The sequence below is a fragment of the Monodelphis domestica genome, chromosome 1, assembly GCF_027887165.1.
Source record: "Monodelphis domestica isolate mMonDom1 chromosome 1, mMonDom1.pri, whole genome shotgun sequence".
Taxonomy (NCBI): domain Eukaryota; kingdom Metazoa; phylum Chordata; class Mammalia; order Didelphimorphia; family Didelphidae; genus Monodelphis; species Monodelphis domestica.
Window position 1 is genome coordinate 206,150,836 of NC_077227.1, and position 26,993 is coordinate 206,177,828.

General features: G+C 35.5%; 1 protein-coding gene and 1 non-coding gene across 5 annotated transcripts in view; one reads left to right on the top strand and one right to left on the bottom strand.

Moving 5' to 3' along the window:
* The window catches only part of TTBK2 (tau tubulin kinase 2), a 256,669-nt gene that overhangs the window by 158,779 nt on the left and 70,897 nt on the right, over positions 1–26,993 (bottom strand). The gene's annotated exons all lie outside the window — the stretch shown is intronic.
* Positions 15,291–15,396, top strand: LOC130456618 (U6 spliceosomal RNA). The gene has a single exon (XR_008915688.1). It is a non-coding gene; the product is annotated as a U6 spliceosomal RNA (small nuclear RNA).

Genomic DNA, 26,993 nt, shown 5'->3' on the forward strand with positions numbered 1-26,993 from the left:
CACTGCCCCCCTGGGCAGTGTTAGACAATTTTGAAACTGGGTTTGGCCCCTGTGAAGAGGGGAAGGGACAAGGAGCCACCATAAAAGTCATGAAATCCTTTGACTTGAAGCAGATTGTCTTTGAGAAGATAGTCTGAAGAGTGTCTCCTGGAGATAGTTTTTGAGGGAGCTTTGCTGGAGACTGCAGCTTGGATCATGGGCTTGGAGCTCAGCTTCAACCTGGACTCTGACTCCTGGACTACTTCCTTGGGTGAATGAAAGGCTAATTCCATTCCTAGTTTGCTAAGAGACTAGCTCCCATCTTGGAAGAAGCCGAGTGGTTACTCATCACCAGCCTTCCTGGTTGAGAGCTAATTAATCTCTCCCTGAATTCAGATAGGATAGATAACTTTTCTATCCCCTTCACATTTCTCTATTTTATTGTTTCCTCTCTATTTTGTAAATACATTTCTGACTTGAGATATAATAAATATTGGCAACCACATAATTTCATAAAATTATTGTCCAACCATTAATTTTCACCTTTACAATACACAATTAATCCTCCTCACAAGAGACCTATCCAAGGTCAGTAACTAATTGCCTTAAGGAAGTTCCAGCACTGCCTTAAGGGAGTCATCAAGATTTGCTTCTTCATATAGGTGTTCCTCTCTTCACCCCTACTGTATGCCTATACATTAAAAAGCATAATGCCTCTAGTACCTCAACAAGTATCTGTAGAAGTTACTTTCCATTTGTATTTTCTGCAATTTTTCTCTCCTTTTTCCTGACTTGACATGCAAAAATTCCCCCATTTTTCCATCATCAATAGATGTGACTCATTCTCTTTCTTAGGGGAACAGTTCTCTAACAACTGGCCACTGGAGAAAAACTTTCTAGCATCCCTGACATAGTCAAGTGCAGATACAACTCAAAAATGCACCTAAGTTCCAGTCTTCTTTACCCTGATTTTGTAGGCTAGTGCCCATAACACTAGGGCTCACACACAAGTCTCTCAGGAGTCACTGTTGTTCCCATTCTCTCTTTCTCACATCCTAGATGATGTATTTCCTGCTTGTTCACGTTACTGCTTACAATAACTAAGTCCATTAGTGCAATAAGTGCAAAAAACAAATCCCCTGAAGTGGTCAAATGCATTAGAATTTGTGGTAATAGAAGTTATAATTTTGTAAAATATGATAAGTGAATCCAACCCAATAGAAATATGCAGTGCAAATTCTAATAACAACTTCAGGGAATTCATTATTTACACTACCCTAGGTTTGGAAAGGGAAGAATGGGAGAGGTACCCTATAGTCTCCTTGATAATCCCGCTGTCTCCTATGATTTTCCAGGGCAGCTAGGTGGGGTTATTCAAATTATCTAGACCTGTTTCATGAAATACCCAGAGAAAAGAGTTGTGCACCCCTTCCAGGACTACTCAAATACTGGGGAAGAAAGGTTTGTATCCCTACTACTAAACTCAAACTAGAAACAGTTTTAGGCATATTTGCTATTTAGCTATAAGTCAGATGGAAAGACTCAATGGGTCATGCATATTGATAGTCCTTTTTTTCCAGTTGTATATTATACATTATTGGACATTGTTATAATTTTGGCTATGTTTGATTCTAGCTATTTCTTCTAGTTCTCTTCTTCAACTGATTACATGAAAGAGACAGAAATAAAAGTGGGTAAACACAAATGCAAATCTATCCAATTAAAAACTTTCTTCACAGAATGTTAAGGTTCTTAAAATTAAAGAATCAGAAATGACCATCAAAGACAGAGCCAAGATAACAGAGTAAAACCTTTTCCCCAAGCTCTCAACATTCCCCTCAAAACAATTTTTTAAGAAAGTATCAAATCAAATTCTAAGTGGCACAATTAATAAAAAGTCAAAATGAGTCATTTTTCCAACCCAAGACAACTTATAAGGTCAGAAAGAAAGGGCTGTGGACATTGGGGATGGGGTTGTCTAAGAGCATGGTGAGGAAGAAACAACATCAGCTGTGGGCCCTAAAGTTGGCAGCAGGGACAACAGCAGTATTACTAAGAGAATTCAGTGCTTAGACATTATTAAGGAATTGAGAATCTGGTCAGAAAAAGAATAATATAAAGGACACCTATACTAGCACCAGGCATATATTGAGCACCACTTGGCAACTCCATTGTCCATTACACAGTTCTGGGTCAAAGTTCTAGGATGGTGAGGAATATTAATAGTTGTAAAGAAGTAGGAGCCCTACCTAGCTCAAAGACCAGAACATGGACCAAGAGACAAAATGACCATACCTCTCTCAAGATCATATCATTTTGAAAGCACCAAAAAACTTAGAGGTACCCCAAAATTGCTGTGAACACAGCAGAACATAAAAATGACTGACACTCAGGATAGTTTCACACATGCACACACATACACACACAGAGGTAAGCAGGGTCCAATTCTAATATACAGTCCAATATCAAGAAGGAGGGTGAAATAATTAACAAGCAACAAAAAAAGAATTTGATCATAAAAAGTGACTATGCTGGCAGGGAAGCTCAAGATACAAACTAGGAAGAAGAAATGTCTGGAAAATATTTATAAGCAAAGTTTCAAAGGAAAAATGTAGATTGGGCACGAGTCCAATAAAAATCAAGGGATTAAAAAAAAAGATTACACCTAGAGAAAAAGGAAGAAATTGAATGGGGTACATTATCTCACCTAAAGAGATGTGAAAAACTATTCAGGGGAAGTAAGGATGAGGGTGGTGATGGGAAATGCTTAAATCTTGCTCTCATTGTAACTGGCTCATTGAGTGAATAACAAACACCATCATTTGGGTATAGAATTACATTATAGAGAAGTAGAAGGGGAATACGACAAGGAAAGGGAAGGGAGGTGGAGTAAGAGGTGGTGATTAAAAACAAAACACTTGTGAGAAAGAACAGAATGAAAGGAGAAAGAGCAGGATCAAATAGGGAAAATAATATTAAGGGTAATTCACAGTTGGTAATCAGAACTGTGAATGTGAATGGGATGAACTCATAAAACAGAAACAGACAGCAGAGTGTATTAAAAACAAAAATCCTATTATATGTTGTTTACAAGAAACACATTTGAATCAGGGACACACACAAAGTTAAGGTAAGAGGCTAGAACAGAATTTATTGTATACCATCTGAAATTTAAAAAGAAAAAAGAAGCAGTAGCAATTATGAGCTCAGACAAAGCTAAAGTGAAAATAGAACTACTTTAAAGACATAAGTAAGGAAATTACAACATGCTAAAAGGCACTATAGACAATATCAATATAAAACATACATGCGCCAAATGATATAGCCTCCAAATTGTTAAAGGAGAAATTAAATAAGCTTCAAGAAGAAATAGTAAAACTATACCAGTAGGGGACCTCAACTTCCCCTTTACAGGTCTAGATAAAGCAAACCATAAAATAAAAAAGAAGTGTATGAAATTTTAGAAAAATTAGAACTAATAGATCTCTGAAGAAAACTGAGTGGGAATATAAAAAGAACTATACCTTCTTTTTAGAAGTACATGACTCCTACACAAAAATTGACCACAAATTAGGGCATAAAAACTTCATAACCATATGCAGAAAAGCAGAAATAATAAATATATCCATTTCAGATAAGAATGAAATAAAAATTATAATCAATAAGGGTCCACAGAAAATTAATTGAAAACTAATCTAAATGCTTAAAAAGGGGTGGGTCAAAGAGCAAATCATAGAAACAACCAATGATTTAATTAATGAGAATGATGATAAGGAAACAACATATAAAAATGTATGGGATACAGTCAAAGCAGTACTCAGGGGAAAATGTATCTCTCTCAATTATTACATCAGTAAAATAGAGAAAAAGCAGATCAATGAACTGGTCATGCAGCTAGCAAAACTAGAAAAAGAACAAATTTTAAATCATCAATTAGAAACCAAATTGGAAATCCTACAAATTAAAGGAGAAATTAATCAAATTGAAAGTAAGAGAACCACTGAATAATAAATAAGACTAGTTGGTTTTATAAAAAACAAACAAAATAGAGAATTGATTAATTTGATTTAAAAAAAAGGAAAGAAAATCAAATGAGTTTCCAAAATGAAAAGGATAAGCTCACCACCAATGAAGAGGAAATTAAAACAATTATTAAAAGTTATTTTGCCCAATTATATGCCAATAAATCTGACAATCTAAATTAAATGGATGAATATTTACCAAAACGTTAATTGTCCAGTAACAAAAAAGGAAATAGAATATTTTAATCCCATCTAAGAAAAAGAAATTGAACAAACCAACAATGAACTCTCTAAATAAAATCCCCCGCAGTCAGATGGATTCACAAGTGAATGTTATCAAACATTTAAAGAACAATTAATCTCCAATACTATATAAATTATTTAGGAAAATAGGCAGAGAAAGAATACTACCAAATTCTTTTTATGACACAAATATGGTACTGTTACCTAACCCAGGAAGAGAAAAAACAAAAAAAAATTATAGGCCAATTTCATTAATGAATATAGATGCAACAATTTTAAATAAAGCACTAGTGTGAAACTTAAAGTTTCTCAAACTCTACCTTAAAACATTTGGTTAAGGCTATTCCCATTTAAACAATGGAGGTACTTGATCAGGAATGTATTGGGAACTTTAAAATTACTCCACCTATACTTAGGCATACTTTAGGGGAAGATAAAGTTGTAAACTCCTTACTGAACAATGAAAAAGTACTTAACTCATACTTATAGTGAGGCAAAAGACTTAAGATAGGTCTATTTTTAGATCTAATACAAAAGGGTGCTAAGTACCTATGAAGGTCAAATTAATCACTAAAAGGGCAAGCTTAGCAAAGAGATGTGAATTACTCAGAAGTTTTAGTCTACCCAGAGAAGGTGATAACAAGATGTGAATTAAGGTGATAACAAGATGTGAATTAAGAATGGTCAGTCCTTTGGAAAACATCTACTGTGATTGGTAGATGTGAAAATTTAGGGGAAGTGACATAGGAGAAAATTCTCTTTAAAAGGAGGTCAGAGGCCTCTGGATTCAGCTTAGGAAGCTGAATTGGAGGTCTCTCATTGGCTGAACTTAGTTGAGCTCAGGAGCTGAACTGGAGGGTCTCTCTGAACACTTGAGTTTTGCCTGGGACAAAATCTTGTGGTGAGTGATTAAGGACTGACTAGTCTCTCTTAAAGCTTAGGCCTAGGCCAATGGCCTAGGCCCTTTCCTACTATTTCCTCTTACTCTGTCTCTTTCCCTTTCCTTAATTCCCTCATTTATGTTAATTAAAATCTCCATAAAACCCAGCTGACTTGGGTATTTCATTTTTGGGAATTTTTACCATGGCAACCACTTATTTTTTATATAAAATCAAGACGCTAAAAATTATCTTTACAGTTTGGGCAATTCATAGTCTTGAAACCCATATTTTTGCAGTCACAGTTTATGGCAACCACTCTTTTGTCTGTAACACTAGCAAGAAGACTATAGCAAAATACCACAAAGATCATTCACTATGACCAGGTAGGATTTATACCAGGGATGCAAGGCTGGTTTAATATTAGGAAAACTATCAGCATTACTGACCATGTCAATAACCAAACTAACAGAAATGACATGATTATTTCATTAGATGCAGAAAAATCCTTTGACAAAATACAATCCCATTCTTATTAAAAACACTGGAAAGCATAGGAACAAAGGGCCATTACTCAAAATTATAAGTAGTTATATACCCAAAAAAATCAGGAAGTATCAATTGCAATGGGAATAAGTTATAAGCCTTCTCAATAAGATCAGGAGTGGGGCAAGGATGACAATTATCACCACTATAATTTAATATTGCATTAGAAATACTAGCTTTAGCACTAAGAAAAGAAAAGAATTTAAAGGAATTAAAGTAGGCAATGAGGAAACTAAATAAATCCACAAAAATCATCAACATTTCTATATATTACAAAGTTCAGTCGCAAGAGATAGAAAGAGAAATTCCATGTTAAAATAACATTAGACAACATAAAATACCTAGGAATCTACTTGTCAAGACAAACACAGGTATTATAGGAACACAATCACAAAATACTTTTCACATAAATAAAGTCAGATCTAAACAACTGGGAAAATATTAATTGTTCAAGGGTAGGCCAAGCTAATATAATAAAAAAAGACAATTTTACCTAACTTAAATTTTCTTAGTTCCATACCAAACTATCAAATAATTATTTCATAGAACTAGAAAAAATAATAACAAAATTCATCTGGAAAAACAAAAGATCAATATTGAGGGAATTAGTGAAAAAAAATGTTAAGGAATGTGGCCTCATAGTACCAGATCTCAAACTGTCCTAAAAAGCAGTAATCATCAAAACAGGCTGATACTTAAGTTTTGCATATTAATAAATGTATAGCCCAGATCAAATTGTTTGCCAGTTCTAGGAGTTGGAGAGGAAAGGAGAGAGGGAAGACAATTTGGATGATATAATTTTGGAAACCTTAGGTATAAATTTGTTATTACATGTAATTGATAAAATATATTATCTTTATAACAAAACAGTCTGGTACTGGCTAAAAAACAGACTGGTGAATCAATGGAACAGATAAAATACACAATATATGAGGGTAAATGGCCTTAGTAACCTAGTGTTTGATAAATCCAAACACTTCAGCTTTGGGGATAAGAGCTCACTATTTGAAAAAAAAACAAAACAACTCCTGGGAAAACTGGAAAACAGTATGGCAGAAACTAGGTAAACATCTTAAATTGATCCTATCCCAATATAAGATCAAAATAGGGATATGATTTTGGATATAAAGAATGACACCATAAGTAAATTAGGGGAACATAGAATAGTTTACCTGGCAGATCTTTGGAAAGGAGAAGAACTTATGACCATTTGAGATAGTTTCCAATTATTTGCTGTCATAAAAAGGACCACTATAAACTTCATTCATATGGTTCATTTTTCTTTTCCTTAGTTTTTCTCTATCCCCCCAAATTACTTGATTTTACCAGTCATGTGCTTCCAATAAATGTTATCTCTTGATTATTCATTTATTTTTGCACCTTTGCATATATTATTCTTACTATATTCATTTTAGTTTTTATCAAAGACTTGTTAAAACACTAAATTAAGTTACTTGATACTATTATTCAATTTTTTAAAGCCAGCAGTACTAAGTCATTTCACTGTAGAATATTGGGGAGGAAATTTAATAGAAGTAAGGATCTTTATAGCTCATCTGGTTCATTTAATATAGTTTTCCCCTTTATGCTATTGTGCCAAATATTAAAATAACCATATATATGTATATTTGTTTTAAATTTTCTTTAGTATTATTCTTACTTCAATACTTAAAAAATCTTTTATTTTATCAAGGTATTGGATATTCTCTATATTGCTACAGATCCCACCCTCCAACCTACATGCTCCATGGCTCCATAAATGGCTGTGACCAAGAAAATTCAGCCTTTGGTGGCCAAACTTTTGGTAAGAAACACCTCCAATGTTTTTAAAAAACTAATTATTTGGGGGGGGGCAGCTGGGTGGCTCAGTGGATTGAGAGCCAGGCCTAGAGATGGGAGGTCCTAGGTTCAAATCTGGTCTCAGACACTTCCTAGTTGTGTGATCCTGGGCAAGGTACTTAACCCCCATTGCCTAGCCCTTACAATGCTCTTTTGCCTTGGAGCCAATACACAGTATTCACTCCAAGATGGAAGGTAAGGGTTTAAAAAACAAAACAAAACACCTATTTGGGGGTTTTGTTAAATTAAAGTACCCAGTTAATTCCCCCATTAGAGAAGGCATTATTTGACGAAAAAATAAATGCATATAAAACTATGTCTTACTTATTTCTAATTATCAGTTCCTTTTCTAGAGATAGAGATATACAAGTCATTCTTCAAACAATATTTCTGTGGCTGTATATGATGTTTTCTTGGTTCTGCTTGTTTCACTTTTTTTTTAACCCTTACCTTCCATCTTAGAATCAATTCTCTGTATTGGTTCTAAGGTAGGAAATAGGTAAGAGTTAGGCAATGGGGGTTAAACGACTTGCCCAGGGTCACATAGGTAGGAAATGTCTTGAAGGCCAGATTTGTACCCAGGACCTCCTATCTCCAGACTGAGCTCTCTATTCACCAAGCCAACTAACTGCTCCCTCATTTCATTCTTCAGAATTTCATGTTGATCTTTCTACATTCTTTTTTTTAAATTTAATTTTAACTCTTCATTATTTCTTATGGCACAGTAATATCCCAGCATAATCATATGCTACCACTCCCCAATTATTGGCGATCCCTTCAATTTCTAGTTCTTTTCTACCACAAAGAGAACTACTATAAATATTTTATAACATATAGGTTCCTTTCATTTTTTCCCTGATTACCTTAGGAAATAAATCTAATAATGGTATTGCTGCATCAAAAGGTATATGGTTGGAGGCAGCTGGGTAGTTCAGTGGATTGAGAGCTAGGCCTAGAGCCAATACATAATATTGACTCCAAGATGGAAGTTAAGGGTTTAAAAAAAATGCATACAGTTTTATAACTCTTTGGTAATTATTACAGCTTGTTCTCCAAAATGGTTGGATCAGTTCACAGTTCCACCAACAGTATATTAGTGTCCTTGCTTTTCCACATCTCCTTCAACATCTCATTTTGTTCTTTTATGACTTTAGTCAATCTGATAGGTAGGTATGAGCTAATATATCTCAGAATTTTTCTGATTTGCATTTCTCTGATTAATAATGATGTAGAGCATTTTTATTTAATCATATGTTGTTTTTATTCCTTCATTCAAAAACTCTGTTCCAAATAAGAGATAGAACATTACGAGATGTAAAATGAAAAATTTTGATTATATTAAATTAAAACAGTTTTGCACAAACAAAACCAATGCAACCAAGATTAGAAGGAAAGCAACAAATTGGGAAAAAATTTTATAACAAATTTCTCTGATAAATGTCTAATTTCTCAAATATATAAAGAACTAAGTCAAATTTGTAAGAAACCAAGCCATTCCCCAATTGACAAAATGGTCAAGGGATATGAGTAGACAGTTTTCAGATGAAGAAATCAAATCTATCAATAATCATCTGGGAAAATGTTCTAAATCCCTCTTGATCAGAAAAATGCAAATCAAAACAACTCTGAGGTACCAAATTACACCTAGTATATTGAACAATATGACAGCAAAAGAAAATAATAAATGTTGGAGGGGATGTGGCAAAATTGGGACACCAATGCATTGTTGGTGGAGTTGTGAATTGGTCCAACCATTCTGGAGGCAACTTGGAATTATGTGGAAAGGGCTTTAAAAGAAGGCATGCCTTTTGATCCAGCAATATGTAAACCTTAAAATTCCTTAGACTTATAAATGTTGGAAATTTCACCATTGGGATATTTCATACTTGGAAAATTTCTTACTGATAGTCTATTGGAATGGGAACCCTATTGGCATGGGAGGTTCCTTCTCTTCCCTTCTTAAGATTACTTTAGGACAGAAACCTTTTGCTGAACAATGGAAAGGACTTTGACCTATGCTTAAGCATAGAACAGGAATTTCTTTGAGTCATGATTGATTTTAGAATTGATACAATGGAGATACTTGGAATCAATCTCCACCCTATTCAGTCCTAACAGGATTGAGTAAGGGCTGCAGCCTAGATCAAAATTTAATTATTCCAATCTCTACCCTACTCAGGTTAACAGGATTTAGAAAGGGCTGTAGCAAAGGAGCAAAGATTTAATCATTTGAAAATATGACCTTCAACAGACATGTGCAAAGCCTCTGGGCGGTCCTGGGTTAAGCTAGAGCCTCCATTGGCACAGGGAAATTGATGGACAGTGATTGGTAGATGTGAGAACTGAGGGGAGGCAACTTGGATGGTTTTTCCTTAAAGATCAGGGGGGTCTGAAGACTCGAGGGGGTTGAGGAGTTGGTCGGAGTGGTGGCAGTGTACTCTGAGAAGCTTGCTCTGAAGGAAGCTGAAGGTGGGGGCCTCTGAGACTGTTTCTCCATTTTGGTCACGTGAGTAATAGGGACTGATCTCTTTTCTTTGCCCCAGCTATCTAAGGGCTTGGGCCTTTTGGCCCAGCCTAAACAGAAGGGGTATTTAAGCCCTATTCCCTTCTCTCCTTTTTTCTCTCTCTCTATCTCTAATTCCTTTCTTCCTCCTATTGTAATTAAACTCCATAAAAGATTTACTGCTGACTTGAGTTTTCATTTAGGAATTACATAGCTGAATTCCTTGGCGACCTTAAATTAATATATATCAGTCTTTTAAAGTGATTCCCTTGTAACAAATACCACTACTAGGTCTATATCCCAAAGAGATAAACAGAAATGGGAAAGGACCTGGTTTATACAAAAATATTTATAGTTGATCTTTCTGTGGTGGCAAAGAACTGGAAACTGGGGGGATATCCCTCAAGTGGGGAATGGTTAAACAAATTATGGTATATTATAGTGATGGAATACTATTGTGCTATAAGTGATGATGAACAGGATGATTTCAGAGAGAGCTGGAAAGACCAACATGAACTGATGCAAAGTGAAATAAGCAGAACTGGGAGAACATTATACATAGTAAGTGAAACATTGTGGATGCTCAAGTGTGATAGATTTTGCTACAAGCAGCAATACAATGATCCAGGACAATTCTGAGGGATTTATGAAAAGGAATGCTATCCATATCTAGAGAAAAAACTGCTGAAGTAGAAATGCAGATGAATACATATGATTTATCACATGTTTATCTGGGTATATGATTTGGGGTTTTGGTTTTATAAAATTACTCTCATAAAAATGAGTAATATGGAAATAGGTTTTGAGTGATGATATATGTATGACCCATTGGAATTTCCTGTCAACTCTGGGAGTGGGAAGAAAAGAGGGAAAGGAGACAACATGGATCATGTAACCTTGGAACACATGTGTAAATGTGTTATTGAGATAAAATAAAGATTATATTTTTAAATATTAAAAAAACTTTTAAAAAATTTCACATCTTTTGATTCATTTGTCAATGTTTTTTGCCTTTTAGTTGGTCTTTGGATGAAAGAAAGATCCATTTCTATACCCATAAAAAAGTTTGTTTTTTGTTGTGGTTTTAAACCCTTACCTTCCATCTTAGAATCAATACTGTGTATTGGTTCTAATGCAGAAGAGTGGTAAGGACTAGGCAATGGGGGTTAAGTGACTTGCCTGGAGTTACACAGCTAGGAAGTGTCTGAGGCCAGATTTGCTCCCAGGTCCTCTTGACTCCAGGACTGATAGTTTATCCACTGTGCTACCAAGCTGCCCCAAATACTTGAAGCTAAAGGACAACTGATGCGGAGACCAGTCTGGAGACTCAATGGAATGGCCTTTCTCTTTTTCCTTGTAAGGGACGGATCTGTTTTCAGATGATTATTGATAGCTTTGATTTTTTCATCTGAAAGTTGTCTATTTATATCCGTTGACCTAATGGTCAATTGGGGAATGACTTGGTTTCTTATAAATTTGAATGAATAACTGGCCTGGTTTCTCTTCTTAAATGGATATTCTATAAGGAGACCTCCCCCCTCTAAACAAAGGGAGATACCCCCAACTGAGCTTATTGCTAGGGATAAAATACAACCAAAAAAGAAAAAGAGGTCCTGCCCTTGAGGGGCTTAAATCCTAATGGGGGAAGATAATATAGTTCATAAAAGGGTGCTGAAAAAGCAAGGGGAGGAAGCCTCATAGTCCAGAGATGCTCAAAAGAGAGCTAGAAATGGCAATTAAAAGAACAAGAACAGAAAGACAAGAAAAGTATCCATAACAGATCAAGTACATAATAAAGAGATCTAAAGTAAAGGTAAAACAATTGTGAAGATGATGAGATATGTTTATAAAAGATATCTGAAGTCAGGAAAGATTCAAAGCCTGGGACTTTATTAATGACCTCAAAAGACAAAAGAGACAACATAAATTGATATCCTATTTGTCTACTAAAACCCATTGATACAGTCTTTATGAGATTCATCTATACACAAATTGAGGATATCCTCCATGTCAGCATCAGTGAGGAACAAGCTGGTTCTCTTACAAGTGATATTCAACAACTTTACCATTTCTCAAAATGACTGAAAGATGTACAGAATGTAAGATCCTACTGTACTTATTATTTATTATGAAAAAGAATTTGACTTAGTGGAGCAAATGGCAACTGTAAAGATTCTTTTTCTTTGAAGTGTCTCAAAGGAAAATATTTTTCTTTGAACTGCATGTGTGACTTTACTGGTATAGGGAACTCCCAGTGAGGAAATCCTCCTACCAATGCAAATCAGTAACTGCTTGCAAGTTAAAAGTCTTAGAGAATTCTCTGGAGCACTGAAATATTAAATGAATTACTCAGGATCATACAGTCATTATGTATTAGAGGTAGAATTTGAACCAAGTCATTCCTGACTTCAAGGCTAGCTTTCTTTTTTTTTTAAACTTTTACCTTCCATCTGGGAATTAATACAGTGTATTGGTTCCATGAAAAAAGACACGTTAGGGCTAGGAAATGGAGATTAAGTGACTTGTCCAAGGTCATATAGCTAGAAAGTGTTTGTGGCCACATTTGTACCCAAGACCTCCCATCTCTAGGCCTGGCTCTCAATCCACTAAGTCACTTAGCTAATCCTTTAATTTTATATTCTCTATGTTACACTACCATATGTATTTATTTCTTATTTGGAGCATTCTAGAATTTCTTGCTGTTGTCTTATCATCTCTGAGGAATTTGCAGGATTCTGCCTTTCATTAGATAATACTGGTTCATTTCCCTTCATACTACTATATTTGTTTAAAGTATTGATTTCCTTTATGATTTTTTTCATTCTTCTCACTATTTTTATGAACTCCTGTTTTATCTGCTGATGGGCCTATTTTTTGTCAACTTTTAAAATAGTTAACTCTCTTGACTAGTGCCTCAGTTTTTCTCTTATATGCCTCATAACTCATCTGCGGGAATCCTCACTCTTCAGGACCTGCCACCTTCCCTTTGTTCAATAAACCCCTAAAATGAGGAAACCTCAGTTTCCTCACACAAGGGTAAAATGGGAGAAAGGTTGGGCCCAGGCCTTGGACCTGAGTAATCTCTAGGGAGAATAAAATTCAACCCAGATAGATTTCCAGTTTCCTTTACATTGGGTCAGGAATTGTTCTTCCTCTCACCTGTGTTTTTTTTTTTAACCCTTACCTTCCGTCTTGGAGTCAATACTGTGTATTGACTCCAAGGCAGAAGAGTGGTAAGGGCTAGGCAATGGGGGCCCAGGGCCACACAGATGGGAAGTGTCTGAGGCCAAATTTGAACCCAGGACCTCCCATCTCTAGGCCTAGTTCTCAATCCACTGAGCTACCCAGCTGCCCCCCCTCACCTGTGGTTTTGAGCACACCACCTAGTACATTTTCTGCCCTCTCATTCAATGCTTCTATTTTCCTTTTCTAATTTCCTTCAAATATTTGGACAGAATCAGTGTCTGCACCTGCATGTTAGAGAGAGGAGGATGTTTCTAAGAAGAGTCACTGTCACACAAAAACACTTCTACAACTGGACAAGCTTACTTGTTATACTCAAAGAGAGACACATGGAATCCTTTAAGCACAGGGATACTGAATGAGTGTCTCAAAGTCTTCAGGCTCACCAGTGTTATTTCATGTTTTTTTCACCTGGTCTAGGAATATTGTGTGAATTTGGCTAAAATTATACTATATCTATCACATAATTCTTTTCCTTTGAGGTTCTACTATTGGAGAATTTTGTAGAAAGCAATTATTCAGTCATCTTGCTGGTGACATAATCTGATCCATTCATGTCACATTCTGGGGGTCTGTTGCTTCAGAGAAGTCACATGGTCAGGAAAAAGGGTACTAGATTGGGAGTCAGAGAGCCTGAGTGAAAATCCCAGCTCTGTTAGTAATTACCTGTGTGACCTCAAGCAAATCAAGTAAACTTTCTGGCTCCTCAGGTTCCTCATCTAAAAAACTGTGGAATCAGATTAGATGACTTCTTAGATCCCTTCAAGTTCTAATTACTAGCAGGCAACATGAACAATGAATGTTGACAATAAACTATTTATCTCTTAAAGTAGCATGGTACAGTTGAAAAGGTGCTGAGCTTAGGGAATCAGGAAGATTCAATTCTGAATTCAGATCCTGCCTATAATACATACTAGCTGTATGACCATCAGCAAGTTATTTAAACTCTGAGCATCAATCACCTCACTTAAAAAATGGTTATAAATACTTTCAGTAACTACCTTTCAGGGTTGCTGTGAGAATCAAATTATATAATGGTCTTTGTAAAATTTAAAGTACAGTAAATGTTACAGTAAATGTTCTTATTATCAAAATGAAAATCTTACAAAATACAAATGAAAAATTCAAATTAATCTTTCATGATTAGAGTAACTTGGGTGGTTCCTTGGGATTTAATTGGGGAAAGGAGAAGGGGAGTTAAAAATGCTGCAATTTTGAAAATGTGGAGCAAAAGATAGTAAAGGAACACTACTTGATAGAATACTGAGCTTCCCATTTCCCCATTCCCAAAAAACCAATAAACAAATATTTATTCAATCGGTTGATTGTTCCTGACTTCTTATCTTACTAAAGAAATGGATATGCACAAGAAATATAAGATAATGTAATTAAGTAACAGATTATATAGCATTCAAAGAAAGGATAAATCAAAGTAAATTAGACTGCCTGAAGCAAACTCCTTATAAGGGATAAGATTTAGAAACTAAATTATGTGACACTTCTCTACCTCTCCTTCAAGATGATGGTGAGAAAAGAAGAAATAAAATCTAACCTAATTAAGATTTGTATGCATTTCCAAGTCAAGGCAGGAATCTAGAGGGCAAGGACCTATTCTACTTTTATAAAATTGCTTTCTAAACTCTTTACTAAAATCTAGTTAGCACAAAAAGATATAAGCAGTGACATCCAAACATAAGGAATTTTTTATGTTTGATCTCCAATCACAATGAAATTATACAATTGAATCAAGCCTTTTCCATTAATATCCTCTCACAATGGTCCAATGTGTCTCCTTTGTCCACTTCTATTTGTATCTCTCTTTAGTCAAGTTGCAAAAAGGATATGAGTTTAATTTTATCACATTTTATAAAATTCACTATTATACATTTTTGAAGTCATTGGCTCAGAACACTTAGTGTACCTATCTACAACTTGTTCAGTAGGGAAGGGTATCAGGTGTGGGAAAATGCCCAACAAAAATTATCAGTTGATCCTCAAAAATAAATTTTTGTATCAATTTTTAAAAAAAGATTTAAAGTACTTGCTTCAGCAGCACATATACTAAAACTGGAATGATACAGAGATTAGCATGGCCCTTAAGTGCAAGGATGACATGCAAATTCATGAAGAATTCCACATTTTTGTGATGAGAAAGAACATGTGATTTTTCACTTGAAATTATTTCAGTTTTTATATTGGAGTTTGGTTTTTATATTATTTTATATTATTATTATTCTCTTACAAAAATGAACAACATGGAAATATGTTCTGCATGATGACACATGTATAACACAGATTGAATTGCTTGCCAGCTCTGGGATTGGAGAGGAAAGATGGGAAAGGAGACAGTTTGGATCATATAGCTTCAGAAAACTTATGTGGAAATTTATTATATATAATTGGTAAAATAAAATATCTTTATAACATAAAACTTTTTTAAGGATTTAATGTCTACAACTTAATTTTTTAAAATTGTAGTGGCATATAAAGTAGCAATAAATTATTAGCAATAATACATATTAGCATAAATATTACAAAGGGCACATAAATTAGCAACATATTATTATAAATGTTTATTAGTAATAAACTAGACAATGATTAACCACCTAAAGCAAATTCACATTCTCAACATTGTTTTTTTCTTATCTTCTACAACCTTCTTCTGTAATTTGAAATATCATCTAGGGGCATTAGGGAGTGACTATAAAAGGAAAGAGTTTAGGTGCAGGACTTAATTATTACTTGTTTTTCCTTTTTAAACAAATATCATGAAAATATCAACAAATGTGAACATTTCAATATACAAAGAACAGAAGAAAATTTGTGTGTGAAATTGTAAGCTTGTAACAGTTTCTTTTTTAAAAAAGGGAATATGTTAAACTTTATATAATAGTAACAAATCTATCCTGGCTTGATTCTGTATTCCTGATTCTATGTATTTTTTAATGTTTCACTGATTCTCTTTTCTTTTTACTTGTTGCATCTCTATCACTACCCAAAAACTCTATTTCCTACCCCAAATGGAAAACTTCCATTGTAGCAGACTTAGGATTTACTTTCCTGCAGGAAAATAATGCCTAAGTAACGATCATGAATGATTAGAAGAGACAGCACATAACAAATTCTCCAAGTTAACAGATGATGTTAAATCTTTCAAGTAGGGAAATACCAGGCTGAAAGAATAAACTTCAGGAATATGTCACAAAAATGGCTTGAATGGTCCTAAAAGTGGAAGATAAGATTTAATCAAGGCAAGAATAAATTTGCCTTGGGAAAAAAAATTTTTAATTCTACTTCTAAGATAATAAAAGTCAAAGCTATCAGTTGTGGACTCAAGAAAGCAATCATAGAATCACCACTTCCTGGAAACGGCACCTGATGTTCATATATGGATAAATTAGAAAGATGAGTAGTCAGTACTCTCTATAAGGATGAAGATTAAGCAGAATACAAGTGACATCCACAACATCATGAATGGTATGGAGAGGATGAATATGGACTTATTAATCAAATTCCAGAACACTATAATCAAGGTTCTCTCTTAAACCTTAGAATAAGGATCTTTAAGGAAAACAAAATGAAGCATTGCTTTATATGGAGAGTAATAAACATAAAGAAACCATTACCTTGAGAAGTTGCACAAAATGAAAATTTACCTAAATTAATCTTCAGTTTTGAAAAATTCATGGATGACAAATCTACAATGGTTCATTAAAGGAAAGTAACCTTTGGGAATTAATGTCATGGATGGCAATTACTATGCTTTCTCACAAAATGTCCCTTCGTGCCAACATCAGGGTCAGACCCCTGGGCAGGATTTACTCTAATCAAGTAAGGAGCTTCTTATATTCATTCTTATATCAGGGTAAAAGGAGCAGTCATACTTTGAAGCAGCAACTGGAGACTTCAAGCCAGGCAGAACAGGTACTGTTGCTCTCCTGTAAGAGTAACCCTTCTTCCCACCTCTCAGCTTGTGCTCTGTAGTCTACAAGGCAAAAAATAAAATCCAGGACCAGTATTTCAGGGGGAAAAAAATACCCTGAAACCAAAACAATATCACTTTCTCCTCCACAGTTTATGAAAGAAAATGTGGTTTTTTCCTGTATTTTCATACATCAAATTATTTCCTAATTATCTCCATTGTGATAAGCAAAGACGAAATTATGCTTTCAGATTTGGTGATCTAGTATAAATTGTTAATTTGCTGATAGTACCAAAATCTTTATATTTTGTCTGTGGAGAACTGCATAGAAAGGGAAGGATTGAAGCCTAAGCCAATGTCGGGAATAATCACATCAATGCAATCATGGACCCACTGAAGTAACAAAATCTTCATTACTCTAAGCCAGCAGGAGTCAAAAGAGATATCCTTTTAAATCAAAACCTTTAATAGCTTTCTGAAGTCAGGGAATATATATGGACCATATTAGTATCAATTCTGCTTAAGTCACTTTGCAAAGAAGTCAATGCTGCTAATAAACAGTATGAAATAGGGAATTTGGAGGACAGAATAGAAAAGTTAGACAGTTCTACAATTACTCCTTAGGTGTTAGTAGTCTCTCGGTAACTGAGGATGACGATTGTCTTTGTGCGTTTTCATCTATGATAGATCAGTGTGCACAAAGACACTTGTGCGTAAAGGAGATTTAAGTGGAAAAGTCGATGCACAGACACAGTCCCACTCTCTCGGCGTTGGAAGCCTGGGTCCAGTGGCACGAAAAGTCGTTACACCTGGAGACTTCCTCAGCTGCATTGGATGGCCGTGTCGTCTTTTGTGCTCCAACATGTCCTAAGCACTCCACAGTGCTTTGCTGCGTCGCCATCTCAGCCGTTGAACCTTCTTATTAGTTTCTCCCATCTATTCAGCTGAAGCAGCCTTCACATGCTGGGTGAGCTTTATATTACCATGTTCTTACCTACTGGCAATACTATTTGTGCTATTAATTAATTTAATAAGCTATTTATCCTATCTAGTGTAAAAAGTAAACTTCAGCTTAGCACTCTTTCAAAATCACTAAAAACCACAAAATTGAGAGATTGAGTTCATTGAGATTGAATGAATTAACTTTGTACTGTGAATCTCCAAACAGGAGACACAGCCATGCTCAAATTTAATATTAAAAATTCCTATAATTTTGCAAATTATCCACAACATTTTCTCCAAGTAGTTAAGTTATAAAAGATTGAATTTAAATACTGAAGGGTCCGGGTAATTCAAATCCCAGTAGATTTTATTATCATAGATATATTATGCCATATTTCACAACTGTCTCTGGAAACTTAGAAATTAAAGAGTTTCATTTTTCTAAGTCAACAAAATTGGCAACAATAAATTAGATCCCCAGAATGGTAAAATAGAAACAGAGAAGCTTCACTGCCTTCTCCTAGGTCTCATTTATGCATATTTATACTATCAATGAATAGAAGGTTCACACTATTATCACACTGAGCAGAAAGAAGACATGATCTCTACCTTCTAGAAGCCTTAAAATACAAAAAAAAAAAAAAAGATCATTGGCTTTAGAAACTCAACAAAGTAGACAATTGCATGTAAGAATAAATTGAGGCATGAGAAAAAACAAATTCATGCGAAGAGCTGGTAAATGTGTTAAATGAAGAGGAATTTAAGACATAAGGAAAGTGGAGCAGGGATGGAAAATAAATACATAATTAGGAAAGCCTGGGGGGATGAAGGAGCCATGGAGTTTGGAGCCTCAAATGCAATCTCTACCTCTTAGAATACCTTGGTTCTTTTAAGGCTCCATTCAAGTACAATCTACATAAGGCCTATCTTACTCTCTCAGCTGCTTTGTATCACTTTGTATCAATTTTGTTTATATTATACATATAGCATCCCTGGCTAAACTGTAAACTTCTTAAGGGCAGGAACTATTTTACTTTCGTCTTTGGATTCCAAGTGCTTGGGATATAGTTGGCACTAAACAAATACCGAAAAAGAAAAAAAAAGAGTCAAAAGATCTGAGTTGAAATTCAAGTTTTGCTACTTATTATTTATATTAACCTCAATTCAAATCCAACCTCAGATAGTTAATAGCTGTGTGACTTTGGTTGTCATCTTTCAGATTCAGTTTCACAAGTGAAATGGGGATCAATATAACACCTACCTACCAGGATTATTGTGAGAATGTGTAAAGTATTAAGCACAGTGCCTGGCACATAAGCAGGTGCTCAATAAATTCTTATTTCCTTCCCCTTTTGCTCTAAACTTAAAATCCTACTTCTAGACATCAGAAACATCTAAAAATAGATTGAGGTATAAATTGTGGGAAACTAATATTAATTAGTACATTAAAGGTCAGAGAAGAGACAGAAAAGAATAACAGCTATCTTCCTTTGAACATTAGCTGAAAGGGTGAAATAAGTTAATGGGAATTGTAGAGAATTGAAGAGGTCCAGGGTTAAGGAAAGTTTTGTAACAGGGAATGGAGGAGTTGCAGGGACAGAGGGAATACAGCTGCTGGTGAGGTAAAAGGAGAGAGATGCCCCCTGCTGAAAGGCTATCTTTGAAAATTGGATTTCCCCTCATATTAACAAACAAGGGAGAGCAGAGATCAATCAATTGGAAATGCAATTGAAAAAACTCGAAAGCGATCAAATTAAAAACCCCCAGCAGAAAACCAAATTAGAAATCCTAAAAATTAAGGGAGAAATTAATAAAATCGAAAGTGATAGAACTATTGATTTAATAAATAAGACAAGAAGCTGGTACTTTGAAAAAACAAACAAAATAGACAAAGTACTGGTCAATCTAATTAAAAAAAGGAAGGAAGAAAAGCAAATTCACAGCATTAAAGATGAAAAGGGGGACAGCACCTCCAATGAGGAGGAAATTAAGGCAATCATTAGAAATTACTTTGCCCAATTATATGGCAATAAATACACCAATTTAGGAGAAATGGATGAATATATACAAAAATACAAACTGCCTAGACTAACAGAAGAGGAAATAAAATTCTTAAATAATCCCATATCAGAAATTGAAATCCATCAAGCCATCAAAGAACTTCCTAAGAAAAAATCCCCAGGGCCTGATGGATTCACCTGTGAATTCTATCAAACATTCAGAGAACAGTTAACCCCAATACTATACAAACTATTTGACATAATAAGCAAAGAGGGAGTTCTACCAAACTCCTTTTACGACACAAACATGGTACTGATTCCAAAACCAGGCAGGTCAAAAACAGAGAAAGAAAACTATAGACCAATCTCCCTAATGAATATAGATGCAAAAATTTTAAATAGGATACTAGCAAAAAGACTCCAGCAAGTGATCAGAAGGATCATTCACCATGATCAAGTAGGATTCATACCAGGGATGCAGGGCTGGTTCAACATTAGGAAAACCATCCACATAATTGACCACATCAACAAGCAAACTAGCAAGAACCACATGATTATCTCAATAGATGCAGAAAAAGCCTTTGATAAAATACAACACCCATTCCTATTAAAAACACTAGAAAGCATAGGAATAGAAGGGTCATTCCTAAAAATAATAAACAGTATATATCTAAAACCAACAGCTAATATCATCTGCAATGGGGATAAACTAGATGCATTCCCAATAAGATCAGGAGTGAAACAAGGATGCCCATTATCACCTCTACTATTTGACATTGTACTAGAAACACTAGCAGTAGCAATTAGAGAAGAAAAAGAAATTGAAGGCATCAGAATAGGCAAGGAGGAGACCAAGTTATCACTCTTTGCAGATGACATGATGGTCTACTTAAAGAATCCTAGAGATTCAACGAAAAAGCTAATTGAAATAATCAACAACTTTAGCAAAGTTGCAGGATACAAAATAAACCCACATAAATCATCAGCTTTTCTATATATCTCCAACACAGCTCAGCAGCAAGAACTAGAAAGAGAAATCCCATTCAAAATCACCTTAGACAAAATAAAATACCTAGGAATCTATCTCCCAAGACAAACACAGGAACTATATGAACACAACTACAAAACACTCGCCACACAACTAAAACTAGACTTGAACAATTGGAAAAACATTAACTGCTCATGGATAGGACGAGCCAATATAATAAAAATGACCATCCTACCCAAACTTATTTATCTATTTAGTGCCATACCCATTGAACTACCAAAATACTTCTTCACTGATTTAGAAAAAACCATAACAAAGTTCATTTGGAAGAACAAAAGATCAAGGATATCCAGGGAAATAATGAAAAAAAACACATATGATGGGGGCCTTGCAGTCCCAGACCTCAAACTATATTACAAAGCAGCAGTCATCAAAACAATTTGGTACTGGCTAAGAAACAGAAAGGAAGATCAGTGGAATAGACTGGGGGAAAACGACCTCAGCAAGACAGTATACGATAAACCCAAAGATCCCAGCTTTTGGGACAAAAACCCACTATTCGATAAAAACTGCTGGGAAAATTGGAAGACAGTGTGGGAGAGACTAGGAATAGATCAACACCTCACACCCTACACCAAGATAAATTCAAAATGGGTGAGTGACTTAAACATAAAGAAGGAAACCATAAGTAAATTGGGTAAACACAGAATAGTATACATGTCAGACCTTTGGGAGGGGAAAGGCTTTAAAACCAAGCAAGATATAGAAAGAATCACAAAATGTAAAATAAATAATTTTGACTACATCAAACTAAAAAGCTTTTGTACAAACAAAACCAATATAACTAAAATCAGAAGGGAAACAACAAATTGGGAAAAAATCTTCATAGAAACCTCTGACAAAGGTTTAATTACTCATATTTATAATGAGCTAAATCAATTGTACAAAAAATCAAGCCATTCTCCAATTGATAAATGGGCAAGGGAAATGGATAGGCAGTTCTCAGATAAAGAAATCAAAACTATTAACTAGCACATGAAGAAGTGTTCTACATCTCTTATAATCAGAGAGATGCAAATCAAAACAACTCTGAGGTATCACCTCACACCTAGCAGATTGGCTAACATAACAGCAAAGGAAAGTAATGAATGCTGGAGGGGATGTGGCAAAGTAGGGACATTAATTCATTGCTGGTGGAGTTGTGAACTGATCCAACCATTCTGGAGGGCAATTTGGAACTATGCCCAAAGGGCGACAAAAGAATATCTACCCTTTGACCCAGCCATAGCACTGCTGGGTCTGTACCCCAAAGAGATAATGGACACAAAGACTTGTACAAAAATATTCATAGCTGCGCTCTTTGTGGTGGCCCAAAACTGGAAAACGAGGGGATGCCCATCAATTGGGGAATGGCTGAACAAACTGTGGTATATGTTGGTGATGGAATACTATTGTGCTCAAAGGAATAATAAAGTGGAGAAGTTCCATGGAGACTGGAACAACCTCCAGGAAGTGATGCAGAGTGAGAGGAGCAGAACCAGGAGAACATTGTACACAGAGACTAATACACTGTGGTATAATCGAACGTAATGGACTTCTCCATTAGGGGCGGTGTAATGTCCCTGAACAACTTTCAGGGATCCAGGAGAAAAAAAACACCATTCATAAGCAAAGGATAAACTATGGGAGTGGAAACACCGAGAAAAAGCAACTGCCTGAATACAGAGGTTGAGGGGACATGACAGAGGATAGACTCTAAATGAACACTCTAATGCAAATACTATCAACAAAGCAATGGGTTCAAATCAAGAAAACATCTAATGCCCAGTGGACTTACGCGTCGGCTATGGGGGGTGGGGGGGAGGAAAAGAAAACGATCTATGTCTTTAACGAATAATGCTTGGAAATGATCAAATAAAATATATTTAAAAAAAAAAAGATTTAAAAAAAAAATTGGATTTCCCAAGAAATAGGCCACCTATGATGGCCTGAAGGGATGTCTTCTCTATATTGATTGATGTTGAAGATACCCCAGAGCAGGTAAGCACAGATCCTCCTGAGGGACAAGCCTCCCCCCAGACCAAGGTCACCCAGCAGGAGTCCAATAAGGATCCTTTATGGTTGAATGTTTGTCCTGAGGTGCAGCTCCCTCTGTGTTCCCCTGAAATGATCGTCCTCTTATCTGACTGTGGCTATTTAAATAAAGATGAATTTTAATACAAGTTTGGATTGGGAGGTATCAGGGAAGAGGGAATCAGGATTTCCCTAGATTGGGTTTGAGTCTCTCTCAGCTTTTGAGCTGAGGTCAGGCCTTGCAGGCTGATGGAGGGTTTCTTTTATTCCAGTCTATGCTATATCTATGCTAGCTTTCTTAAGTTCAAAGTCTTAGCAGTAGAAAGCAAGAGGAAGAAAAGGTTCTGACCTTAAGAGCTGGTTGGGCCTGTCTCTTCGGGCTGATGCCCCTAAAGCCAGGTCTTAAAGTTCAAACGGCTCCCCTTCAATCCTTTTGTTCGATGACAGGATCACAGGAATCCAGGTAGAGCACACAGTTGGGAAAATCAGGAATAGAGGAACTTCTATCCAGAGACAGGGAGAGAGCGTTCCTCCTAGTCCGAGGGTCAGGAAAGAGTCCCTGAGACCAACTGTCACTCCCAGAAGCCCCTCCCCCCCAACTGTCATTCTTGTAAATATCTTCTCTCTAACATTCCAACTGCTGTTTGTTCCACCTAAGTGGCAGAAAGTCCAAAACTTACTTCAGTTTTCCTTTCCACAATTGTCCCCTTTTTTTGTTGTGACCTTCCGAAGGACACTTATTTTTATTATACTTACCAGTCTACTAAATCTAATTTCTAACTACTCCCTCTAAAACAATAAATTTCCCTCAATTATTCTGTCACTATTCTATGCTAACTTTATCTACTCTTAAGGAATTCTATGTAGGAATGTTTGGGTAAGGGTAGTTTTAGGGTTTTACAATAAATTCAGTGCAATAAATGTTTGAACAAAACCATTACAAAGAAATTTGAATCAATGGTAATACTACTTATTCTTGCCAAATTAAACTAATACAAACATTTTTGGTATTTTATTTATCTATAATCATTTGTAAACTATTTTATCTATATATATTTCCATTAAACACAATTTCAACAACAGCTTTACAATAAATAATTAAAAGTTTACTATCTATCTGAAAATGCAGCTTAAGTCTATTCCTAAGTATAATTAACTGTCTATGTCAGGGGTCCCCAAACTGAGGCCCCCTGAGGCCATGTATCCCACCCCCTCTGCACTTCCAGAAGGGGCACCTCTTTCATTGGTGGTCAGTGAGAAGAGCACTGTATGTGGCGGTGCCTCAAAGCACCGTTGCTCACATATAGTACTATTTCCAGTGACATAATCCTTTGTGTGGTGCCTTAGAACAACGTGCCACACAAAGAATCATGTGGCTTCACAATGGAAGATGTCAGCATGGTGAGCAGCGATCTGGAAGAGAGGATTCTGCACTGTGTATACTGCTGCCGGGTTAGGGTTAGGTTTTTATAGTCCAGCCCTCCAACGGTCTGTGAGACAGTGAACTGGCCCCCTGTGTAAAAAGTCTGGGGACTCCTGGTCTATACTATGCTTAACTTAACCTACTCCTAATGTATTCCCTACTTATTATAACTATTCTCTACGTCCCTAGACTTATCTATAAACTAATCTTATGTACAACACATGCTATGCGAAATATTTACAGGCACTATCACTATATTACTAACATATTTATAGAGATTATTTACATATAATACAATAATATACATAGTTCCCTAATCTTGATGTCAGTCAAATAGAAATATCTATTGATCTTTCTATTTACCTAAGACCTTATGGAACTAAATATATACATATTTACATTTTGCATAAATACAATTTCAGACACTTATTTATTTAAACAAGGTCTCCCAATATAGGTCAGTTTGTGATTTTGTGTTTTGTGTCTAATAGTGTTGTGTTGAATTAATACTTTGAACATTAGCTGAAAGGGAGAAGTGAGTAGTTTTATGAGTTCATTCATTAAATTTACTTTAGAAAAGAATTGTTAATAAGAAAAAAGAATTGTAGCTGGGCAGGAAAGATGTCTTCTAGGTCTGCTAGATGAGGGGTTGGCTAGAGGTAAAGAGATTTTAAAAATATGAAGAACAAGCAAATATCAGGAAGTATAGGTACTGGAATGAAAAACTAGAGGATCTATACAGGTTTCCAAATTGAGAAAAAAGTGTGATCTGGTACACTGAAATGTAAGCAAAAAAGTTTACTAAAAAGAAAAGACCATTGAAGCAATGACATACTTAAAAAAAAGAACTAGATTATTAGTATGGGGAGAATGAACAAAAGCAGGAAAATGTCAGTTATAGATAAATGCCCTTGTCCTAACAAACAGACTGAGCTTAGGGAAGCTAGTTATTAACCCTATGGGAACCTGGAGGTCAGTGAAAGCTAAGGGATAATCTGAGAAGAGACAATACTGAAAAGAAGATGAAAAGTAATATGCAGTTTTTGCACTATTTGTAAGCATTAGTAGCATTACAGAAAAAGTGTGGATTGAGAGTTATTGGATCCTGGCCCTGAATTTGAATCCAAGTTCTGCTCCTTATGACCTATATAAACTTTGGCAAGTATTAGATTCCACTTCTCCTCATCTATAAAATAAGAGTATTAGATCAGATGATTGCTAAAGTACCTTCTAGTTCCAAGAAGAGCAACTTGGATTTCAAGTTTAATTCACAAATAAAACATTCTTCTATCTATAAAAAAGTAAACTCTATCCCCAGCAATAGCTATATCAAATCAGGATGAATAGAATACCAACCCATTACCTCCTTTAAAGGGTTACCCCATCTGGATGCCTCTCAATTTTCCTTTATCCTTTTTACTGAAGCTGCCTAGAGATATCCAGACATATAAAAGTGTACTCACAAAGGTTCAAAGTCATGAGTAGGAGCCATCAGAAAGAATATACAATAAACAATAGAAGGCTAGGGAGCCAAAAGAGATATGACAAATCAGAGGACAACTTTTTAAAGCAATTTGGTCTAAGAAAAATTTATGTAGAGTTCAGCAGCTCTTTGGGCTAATTTTGTATGATATCATGAAAAATAAATTTATAAAGGCAGCAATCTGCATTATCAGGAGGACAGTAAAGAAACTGCTGCTATTCTGGGGCTCTCAGCATATTATTAACCACTAGCTATTAAGTGATTCAAGCTGTGCCATGTAGGTCAATAGACATGGGATCACCCTGGGCCAAAAATGTGCACAGGGAAGACTAGAGAGCCTCAATCTACGTCACTCAGAAGTCACTCCTCAAGAATGTCACTGGCTAGCACTCCTGCAAAGAGCTGACAAATCACCTTCTTTTATTATCTACAAGTCACTGGGACAGGGATTATCTTTGGGAAAGAAAGGGATAATATAGGTTGAAATGTTTTAGTCTGTCTTGGCTAAAAGGTAGAGAAAGAGTTAAGGATTTAGCCTCTCCTTTTTTCTCATGAACCAGAAGTCTGCTCACCAATTATAGACTGAATATTAACAAATTAACTGATGAAACAAATACTTGATTTCCAAAAAGCTGTACATTATTTTAAGCATTTTTAATACAGCTTAACAAATGGTTGATCACAAGGCTTCAGATGAATCAAAGGTAGCTCCTTATCAGGAATAAGGCAAGGAACCCCTATGGAGCTTCATCTGGATGATACATAAGGCCTCTACAGATAAAGGCACCAGATTCAATGGGAAGAGAATGAAATGCAAGTTATACTGTGAACAGAAAAGTAATGTTGTAAATATAAAGTCATACAAAGATGATGCTAATAATCTCTTGTCAGTCATACTTACTTACCCCA